Consider the following 11115-nt stretch of genomic DNA (forward strand, 5'->3'; position numbering starts at 1 on the left):
AGCTTTACTTTTCTCATACGGTGTTGCTTCAGAACAGGAGTAGGTTAATAAAATGAATTTCTATATGAGAGAAGGACCCTGAGGGAACAATTGGATGGGTGCAATTTTTACAGGATACTGTTTTATTTCTTTGCCTTTTTGCGATGCACAACTTTTGTGACTGTGTGTGCCATTTACTGCACAATAGGTTGCATTTTTGTTTTCAAATTACATTTCTGTGTTGGTATCGCTTACTGTTCCACTGGCCTCTGTCCCTCTATCAAGGACTTTTATCTGTTAAGGATCTGAGTGTCTGACACCAGTCTGAGGCACTTCCACCAACCCTGCCATAAACTTCACTTTCTGAGTCAGACCTGAAGACTCAGAGGGGTTGGTTAGACATGAAAGCACTGCTGTTCTCATTGGTGAAATCCTGAAACACCATTGCATTTACTTTGTCAGATTTACAGATAAAGATATACAAACTTATATACACAATTTCACACCACAACAGCTATCACGGCTATTCACTGATGGTCTGACCACAACGTAGCTTGTATTTTTAAAACATTTTAAGGTGAGCACTGATTCATGACAGTTTTGGCTCCAGAGAAAAGCAGCAAAGTCTTTCTTGATTTTAATTGTCTCTTTCCTTTACCTCTTATAAGTAAAACAATGTCAAATAAACACAGACACACTCCGAATCTTGATTGATAAATTTAGTTTTGCAATACAACCCAAACAGAGCAATCTGTCCATTGTTTTTAAAATGACACCGGTGAATGCTGCTCAAGTTCTCCAGACCTGATTTTAGGAGGTGGTGAATGTTGAGCCTAACAAGCAGAGGACGTCTACCAACCCCAGAGAGCTACCATGAGCCCAGCCTGCACTCCTCTACTGGCACATATTACCAATGAAGAAAGAATGAAATGAGTGTAACTCTTGCCTGTTTATGAAGGATGAATGCAAAGAGCCTTCTGCTCTCTAAAAATGGTGTGTGTTTAACTGAGGAGTAGATTAATGCAGAATTAAATAACAATGTATAGAAAATACTGCAGAAGAAAAGCTACATAAGTATGTCACACCACAACACAACAGACATCACAAAGAGGATATTAAGGGAAATTTCTCCAAAATTAACACTGATTTACTGCAAGAAATCAAAGTTTTCTTCAGATCTAATCGATACATATTTTGCTATTTTTTGTTCTCTGCGCTTGCTTGCTGTGAGTTGAGTTCCTCTAAACACTGCGGTACAATTCATAAATACCTTATGACTGAAGAGTAAAGCCTTAGGGATCTTCCTCTTTCTTTCCTTCTGCTTTTCTGCCTTCAGTGTTTTCTCCCACCCTTTCTACCTTCCCATCAGTCAAACAACACAGCAGTTTCTTCAGAGACGCACTCTTTTTACTGCTCACTACCACGACTGTGTCACATTCTGTTATACAGAGCAGGAGAGATTAGGCATGAACTAATTATAAGGAGTCACAAGTAGTCACAATGATAAAGTAATATTATCTTTCTGGGTTGCAAAATATTTGCTTATGTCAACAAGACTGATCTAATCATTATTTGGCCTCAAAGTGAAAGTTCGTGGGATGTGTGAATGAGGCAACAAAGCAGACACTCACACGTTTCAACGGTTCATATTTATTTGCCAATTATATAAACACTAGCTGAACTCAACCTAGTTACTGAAAATTTTCCCTTCCCTATTATGTATGCCTAAACAGAATGCCCCAAATCCCATCCATAGCCCTTGTCGGTTTACTAATACAAGCCTGGTCACTGCTGTTGTGATTCTGGCTCCATAAATAGCAAAGGGGTGAGGCCTCTAAAAAGCCCACAGAACAGATATCACCCAAGGCAAATCTGACCCAGGAAAATGGTAGGCTTAAGGCTCAACTAGGCCTCAAAAAGGAAATAAGCCTTAAAAAATTAACAAGCAAACCTCTTGAAAACGTCTCTCCGGGAGAGAACCATGTAACTCCAGCTGGGGCAGAGTCAAGTCCTACAAGGAATCTTTATAAAAATTAAGATTTTATCAAAAAAAAGAAAAAGACAGCAAAATGCTCAAAAGAGCAAACAAAAAGGGAGTTGCCTAAAAAAGGCCATCTATGGTAACCGAGTCCCAATTTGTAAACCAAAAAATTCCTTAAACAGAGCAAAAAATGTCAATATTAAATAGTGACATGCTAAGATAAATCAGGTAGTTCATGATATATTGTTCTTTATAAACCTTATGCTGAAATCCTCCAAAATGATAAACTCCCCATTTGCTGTTATACTGGGTTGATCACATATCTGCCATCCATCCATCCATCCTCTTCCGCTTATCCGAGGTCGGGTCGCGGGGGTAGCAGCTTAAGCAGAGAGGCCCAGACTTCCCTCTCCCCGGCCACTTCTTCCAGCTCTTCCGGGAGAATCCCAAGGCTTTCCCAGGCCAGCCGGGAAACATAGTCCCTCCAGCGTGTCCTGGGTCTTCCCCGGGGCCTCCTCCCGTTGGACGTGCCCGGAACACCTCACCAGGGAGGCGTCCAGGAGGCATCCTGATCAGATGCCCGAGCCACCTCATCTGACTCCTCTCGATGCGGAGGAGCAGCGGCTCTACTCTGAGCTTCTTCTGGATGACTGAGCTTCTCACCCTATCTTTAAGGGAAAGCCCAGACACCCTGCGGAGGAAACTCATTTCAGCCGCTTGTATTCGCGATCTCGTTCTTTCGGTCACTACCCATAGCTCATGACTATAGGTGAGGGTAGGAGCGTAGATCGACTGGTAAATTGAGAGCTTTGCCTTACAGCTCAGCTCCTTTTTTACCACGACAGACCGATGCAGAGCCCGCATCACTGAGGATGCTGCACCGATCCGCCTGTCGATCTCACGCTTCATTCTTCCCTCACTCGTGAACAAGACCCCGAGATACTTGAACTCCTCCACTTGGGGCAGGATCTCTCCCCCAACCCTGAGAGGGCACTCCACCCTTTTCCGATCACATATCTGCCAGACATTAAAATGTAAGCTTTAAATTGGCATTTATGAATGGCAATTCTAGTTAACCTAAATTATACTTGATGGATATATCAGCATTTTAAAGCTGTTGTTACTGTTAGTATTTACGTATTTTATGTTGTATTACAGAAAAAGGCCCGATATCATTCACCTGAATAACTGAGGCACTTTAATAAAAAGCCATAGAACAGGTTTCTGTTTTTGTCATGATGTTGAGTATCATAAAATTTCTGTTTACTGTTGAGTAAATATATGATGTTATATTATTTTATGGTGTAATCAGTCACAGTCAGGATCCACAGAAATATTCTTATAGTACGTGACATTTTAATCTCTACAGAGCACACACATTTGAATCATGTGCACGTAAGTGAAGTGTCCTACCCATTTACAACCTTATATTTTATAGAAACATCTCAGAAAGAGAGGAAATACCATAAAAACAAAAATGACACTACAATATCCTGTGAAGAGAAATCCCCATTTTTAAAGATCAGTGTACAAAATCTTTTATTTTCATATTATTTCATCAGTGGGCTTCAGGTTTCCAATGAAAGACACTTTGCCAGGAAGGAATGAAATGGACCCTTCGGTGAAACTAAATAGTTAGTTAGGAGTTCAGTCATTAAGTGATCTGAATCTGAGAGAGAGCTCACTATCTGTTTTTATTCAAAAAAAGTTTTTTTTGAGTGCCATAAGAGTGAAATCCATGAGGGCAGATGAGGAAGTGAAACGTGACTGTCGGGTGGGAAAGTAAAGCTGAGACATACTGGAATGCACCTGTTTATCAAAATGTGTTTTTGGGAGGTCTCTGTTTTTATATGTCCTTAGAGACAACAGAAAGATAAAGTCTCTGAAAGTTGTAATCAACAAGTATAGCTCTCCTGTAAGTTAGTGAAGTTTTAGGGGTTGCTTGGGGGTTATCACTGCGGTGGGCTGTCGCCCTGCCCAGGGTTTGTTCCTGCCTTGCTCTCTGTGCTGTCTGGGATTGGCTCCAGCAGACCCCCGTGACCATGTAGTTAGGATATAGCGGGTTGGACAATGACTGACTGACTGGGGGTTATCAAATAAAACTCTTATTAGTTGTTTCATCCTAGGGTGACCCCTTTTTCCATTTCAAACTTTTTATTACATACACCTGAACAGAATGTCCCAAATCCCCACCATAGCGCTTATATTTTTATTCTTGTCAGCCTGTCACAAAAATAAAACTGCAATCTGCATCTCCACTCATGGTCAAAGTCAGAGTTGGCTGCTATTTTGATTAAATATGTCCCCTTTTACATCAGTGACTCCCTGGTGATTCGATAGAGCAGCACCAAAACAAGCAGGAGAAATGATTTACATTTAAGGTAAGATTCTGAATTAGGCCCAAAACAGAAATTGAGTAATATGAGTGTGACAAAATAATGGCAATACAACCTGGATGGATAGCAGCTCATCTTGCCAGGGGTCTAATCATCCACTATGCTTAGAGTACCAGGAGGCTCATTGTTTTAATGAACTGATTGGTTCTCTGATCTAATATGGTCTCTGAAAAATGGAATAAGAGACAGAGACTCCGGGGCCCTCGTGTATAACGCTGTGCGTAGAATTCAAACTAAAACATCGCGTTTGGACAAAACTGTAAATGTGCATATACATAAAAAAATTCAGATACATAAAACTGTGCATATGCCAACTTCCATACACTTCTGCTCCATAAATCCTTGTCAGTGTGAAATGTAACACACGTGCACGTGACTGCCACCCCACACCTGCTACTTCCAGAATTATGCCCTTTGAATATACAAATCAATATAAATAACCTCTTACATTCAGCATTTTGTGAAAAGATAATGGCAAAAAAAAAATCTTCAGTGAATGCGAAATGGAGGTCCTGCTAAGTTAAGTGGAGGGAAGGAAGAATATGCTATTAGGTGGCTTAGGCAGTGGAAAAGGCAATAAAAGGAAACTGGTGGAGTGGCATAGATGCACTGAAAAGTTCAGAGTCAGAAGATCGCACTGTGCCTGAAATAAAAAAGAAGTAGTCAGATGTCAAAGTCGTCATGAAATGTCGTAGCCCACTGTCTGAGTGTCATAAGGAAGCATTTTATGACACAGAGAAAAGAAAAATAGAGACACAGTGCAGTAAAAAAGGTGGAAATGTTGACCTTAAACTTGAAATTTCCAGTTTAATCTCATAGTTTATTTTGCCATTAAAGTAGAATATCGTAAACTTCATCTTAAAATCAATGTTTAATTTACTATAGATTCTAAAATCATATCGTAAGTAAAGTAGCAAGTTAAATACTTCATATTTTAGGTGTTCTATGTGTGTGAGTCACTATGTGCTTCTTAAACGGGCTTTATCTTTCACAGACAGGAGTGCACAGGCACTGATCTCCACACAGAATACATTACATTCATGATATTACAGCTCTCTGAATATTTTAGAATACTAAGATGTATACTTGATATCATTTTCATGACGAAATGGATTAAAGCATGTATTGAACATGGGGGCACGGTGGCACAGCTGTAGCGATGAGCTAACGTACCGTCCAGGGATTGTTCCTGCTTCCCGCAGGATGCTTGCTGGGACGTGTGTGCAACCCTCGATGAAGTAATTTATTGTAGCAGTACTGTTTCTGTCAAATGTACCAACCCCCAATTCCTGTCCTTCCATGTTCCTTCTCCACGTAACCAATCACCACACATTAGGATCTGTAATAAATGAAAAGCCAGCTGTAAGCTTAGAACGAAATCCTTCAAAACTTTTAAGGAACATTGAAAAATCTTTGTAATACGTGTTTGGAGAACTTCTGTAGCAGTGCCTTCTTTTCATTTTCATCATCACATTTCATGAGCTGTCTTTGAATCTCAGGTAACACATCTGCAGAAAGAGAAGCCAAATACAGCTTCATCCTATAAGAAACTGCTTTAAACTGGTCTTGTGTGTGTATGTGTGTGCTGATAACAGCGTATTTCTTAGGAACGTGAACGCCCTAATAGCTCTTTATTTGGATAAGAAATTCTCTGCACCTTTGTATGTAATAATCAGGATGTAACCTTATTTTACAGCAATTTATGTATGACCTTAAAATGAACTGTCACGTGTTTTTCTCTTTGGCTAATGAATAAGCTAGACAATAAAAAGGAAGGATTTTTTTCTTTCAGGCAGGCAGGCTGGCTGTCTGATCTGACCTCACCTGACCAGCCAGTGGCACTGAGCTGGGGCAGCAGTCTCTTTAACTCACTAAAAATATGAATAAAGAAATGGCTTTTTATTTTAAATTGGTGTTTTTGTCTCCCATCATTTTTTGACTTCAGCGTCCACAGTTTTTTGGTGGCCCGTATGGGGACAGAGACAGCCAAGTGACTCCTTCAGCAGGATCATCCAGAGGACCAGCAATAAGACCAATTCCGGACGGATCAGGAAGGACCAGCTCCAGAAAAAGTTAGGACTGGCCTGTCTCTGCTGACTCCTGCATTGGGAGCCCTTGACCTCCTCTGATTTTTTCCTGAAAGTCGAGTGAACTGGGAAGTTCCAGACGGGAGGAAGAACTCTTGGTGAGTAGACCAAGGGAGTCCAACTGGGGAAAAGACACCAGGCAGTAAGTGGACTGGAAAGTATAGACAAGCTCTCGGAAATAAAACAGTGTGAAGATTATGAATGTGAACGACTTGAGTTAGTACACTCCCTAGGAAATGAAGAAGAAGTCTCTTAGAGGCTTAAAAGTAAAATAAAGGAAGGGAGTTGGATGAATAGATAAATAACTGAACATTTTGTGATCGGGAAAAAGCACTGTTGCGGGAGGGCGAGACTCTTTGCTCTAACAGTCTAGTTATATTCTGAACTCAACGGGACACTCAGGGAACTGATCACCTAAACAGTGGTAACCAGCAGCCTTCAGGTGAAACTGTCAGTCCGCTAATCAGGTTGATCGTCCCGGTGGACCGGGGGACAGGAAGGATTGGGAGTGAAGCAACATTTGAGGCTGGTTTAGCAAAAAGAGTGCGGAAAACTCACTGGCCATGGGGAAAACTAATAGTAAACTGGTTAAAACTCCTTTGGGAAACCAAAAGCCCCTGTTGAAAGGTCTGTTTTCCAAGGGAGGAAATTGAATATTAAAGCTGACTGAAGCTGGAAAACTTGGCTCTTCTGCTTTGCAAAGTATGAATCCACGTACTCATCTGTGACTGAATAAAGACTAATTGGTTGAACTATTCCTGTCTTCCACGGGTGTTACCACAGTTTATTTGGCACCCAAACAGTTCTCCTCCTGTCGGGAACCCAAGTTAAGGTGCGAATTGCAGACAGGAATAAGATTGGTGACCGGTGAGCACAACTGCTTTACCGTCCAGGAGAGGTACTGGGGATGTAATGATAAAAGCACCTCTTGGAATAAGACAGAGTCTTAAGTAGTCTTGTAATTAGAAGGGAGAGGTGGAAGTTTAGTAAAAAGGGAAAGTACCTCCTGGTTGGAGATTCGCTAATAAAAAAAAAAAAAAATGAAAAAACAGGGTGTGAATGAGGAACATCTGTTGGAGGATTGTTTTCGGAAAACGTACCAAGGAAAAAAACGATTCTTCAAGACACTACATAGAACAGAAAACAGGGTTAGATTTAAAAAATAATGTAAACGGTGGAATGAACAGAGTGGGGGAAGGTGGCCAGTAGAAGGCTCTGGTGATTTGAGTGAACTACAGGAAGTTAGGAAGATTGTACATAGAAATGCACGAGGGTGCTGTAGTCGAGGGCCATATAAAATGAAAATGTTGATAAATTGGAATTGATAATTAAAGATAGAGCCCTGAAAGCGATGCAGAAGTGCAATGAGGGACGGCAAAACCAAATGAAACTTATAGCAGAAAAAGAAAAGTTGTTCTTGATAATGCAAGAACCATCCCAAAAGTCCGGATAAGGGAAGGAAGAATAAGTAAATAAAAATAATATAAATAAAAAAGAAGAAGAACAGATTATACCTTGATTTAGCATCAGCATGCGTTTTCCCTCCCTTTGAAGACAGTAGTCCATCACCACCCCTTGGGACAGCTGGAGGAATTAATGAGGGACGAAGATGATGATTTCTAAAATGAACAGTTTCAGCCAGAGAGAGATGAAGAAGAGGGAGAGGGTAGAGATCACCACCGACCTCAGTTACAATCGCTGCAAGCAAGTACTATGGCACAAAGACATGGCTCGGGGAAAGGGATGCCTAATAAGCCCCGACTCTGACACCTCAGGGTCAAAAAACATGAATATGAAAGGATGGAATTTAAGGCACAATTAATACAACTGCCCAATCCACGATATAATGTACACCAGCCGGACTCAGATTAAAACCGTCCTACCTTGATGGTGCAAAGAAACTGGGACCTGCAAGAATTAAAAGAGGTGGTGCAGGAATTGCTGAACCAGTTCGTGATGGCGGAGAAACAGTTAGATGACATGAATAAGCCAAATGCTGCAGAATGGATTCAGGTCCTTAGAAGGAAAGCTAATTCCAAGCTGAAATGATGTGAGAGGGCAATGGACTGAGACTCTGGGACGGCAGGGGGTTGATAGTGGCCAGTTCAGTGTTCAGTGAACAGTTACAAGCACAAATAAATGCAAAATGTATCAGCCCTCTAATGCCCAATGAACTTGTTTGGACATGACTTGATGGCCCGCCTGTGCCCTTGCCACCACCATTACATGCTCTTATGCTGCCTTGATTGCTCATGTTTTTCTCAAAACAGCTAAAATCTCTGCTGTCCTGGGTTGCTCTTGGATTCAAGTATTCAAAATCTTTTTACTGTATTGCATGATTTTTTTGGACTGCATTATGGTGAGGTCTGGCTCTCGGACTTTTTAGCTGCTGCTGTCAGAAAAAGAGACTATTTGCATAACAAACTGTTGTATCTCAGCAGAATTGGCTGGAGCGGTATTTTTTTTTTTTGTTACGGCAACTGCTTTTCTTCTGAAGTGGTTCTATCCCACATCTCCCTATTGCTAAATCCGCTCGCTTTCAGTGGCATAATGTGAAACAATGGGTATTAGCATGTTAGGAAGCGGAGGATTGGGAGTATGTGGGACCTAATATTTGGTCCACCCCAGATAGATCTGTTAAGAAAATTGCAGTAGGACGATTTGTACCTGTAACCCGATCGCTCTGTCATTTACCTTCCACCTCTCCACCTACATTCATGCTGTTTACTCTTCAAATCTTTAAGTTAGATTCACTCCACTCATCTCTCTGGGTGCAAGGGAAATAATATTTTGTCTGAATAGCTCATGTTGAACCCTTGGTCGTTTTCCCAAAGTCATCCTTCCGTTTACATTGTGCACAATATCTTATTTCGTTTGAGGCTGAGGCCAGTATTACAATTGTTTATGCTGACTTAGTTAAGCGGGGTGCTATTATTCCGATCCAATACTCTCCTATTCTTCTAGTTAGGAAAGCAGATGACTCATGACGGTTTGTTCAGGACCTCCGCGGAGTCAATGCTGCTACACCCTATGACTCCTATAGTCCCGAATCCTTCCACTATTTTCTCTATAGTCCCATCCACTGCTATGTGGTTTTCTGTTACTGATTTTGTTAATGCTTTCTTTTCAATTCCTGTTCACCCTGACTTCCAGTTCTGGTTAGCATTCACTTTTAAAGGGGCGCATTGGACCTGAACTGTGATGCCACAGGGATATACAGAGGCTCTGTGTATCTGTGTGCGTGTGAGTGAGTGTGTGTGCTCGTGTTCGTGTGTGTATGGACAAGAATTAGGAAAGATAAAAATTGAAAGGTTATTAGTCAAAGGGGGATAGTGTCCTGGTGCAATATGTAGCTGAGCTGCTTTTATGCAATGAGGCTCAGGAATAATGTGAAGAAGACACAAAGGTTTTGTTGGTCTTCCTAGCGGAAATCGGGCACAAAGTGTTCCTGAAAAAGTTGCAACTGGTTGAAAGAAGAATGAAATACCTGAGTCATGATTTGACTTCAGGGGAATGTGCACAGTCTGCAAGACGGCAAGTTATGTCCGTTCTTGGAATGTTAGGATATTGCCGGCAATGGGTTAAAAAATAAAATAAATTTGCTGAAAAACCACAGCCACTCCAAGATTTAGCAACCTCTTCTAATTTGGCTTTGACTGACAAAATTTCATGGACGGAGCAGGCTGAGAAGGCTTTAACTGATATAAAATAATTTTTGATATCTGCACCTGCATTAAGACTTCCGGACTAGTCTCGTCCTTTCACTCTGTTCATGGACGAGAAAGGGGATTGCATGGCTGCAGTACTAACTCAACAACAAGGAGATAGACAAGGACCGGTCGCATATTAAAAATAAAAAAATAAAATTGGATCCAGTGGCCGCTACAATCCCAGCCTGTTTGAAAGCAGCTGCTGCAACAATGGAGTCCATATTAGCATGCTCAGATGTTGTTCTCATGAGTTTATTAACTGTTAAGGTACCACATGCTGTACATTCCATCTTAGTACAGGCAAGAACATCTCATTTGACAGGTGCACTTGTGATAGTGAAGTGTCAAGCTCACAAGGGGAAACCGAATCCAGTGAGTGAGGGAAATGCGTTTGCAGTTATGTGGGCAAAGAAAGCTTCCCGGGACCCTACTTCACCCCTAACCTCTTTATTTATATAACAGAAGGAGGAACAAGAGTCACCCGAGGTGCAGTTTTATCTCTACAAACTGTAGCAACGGAAAAGGAGATAATAAAGACGTTGCAGAAAGCGGGATCAGGAAAAGATCTGAAAGGAATTTGGATCCATTCATTAACTAAACATCCTTTTTTTCCCAAAAGCTTTTTTCTAGGTATTGCAAAGGCTGTGCATGGTCTGGTCCACCTTTCCAGAAGACGCAATGATGGCACAAGTGCAACAGTCCTGTCACGCCCAGGGTTTTTCTAACTTTGCTGATCAGTTCTTTAAGAGGTGTACACTATGCCAAATATTTAATGTAGGAAAAGGCTTGCAAGTAAGTCCGGCTGTAACACCAAATGCCAGAGGGCCCTTTGAACATCTGCAGAAAGATTTTTTTTTACTAACCCCATCTCATGGGTATAATAAATATTGCTTAGTAATCATCTACGTTTTCTCACACTGGGTGGAGCCTTTCCCATGCTGGCACGCAGATGCCAAGTCAGC

Source organism: Polypterus senegalus, chromosome 10, assembly GCF_016835505.1.
Source record: "Polypterus senegalus isolate Bchr_013 chromosome 10, ASM1683550v1, whole genome shotgun sequence".
NCBI lineage: Eukaryota > Metazoa > Chordata > Cladistia > Polypteriformes > Polypteridae > Polypterus > Polypterus senegalus.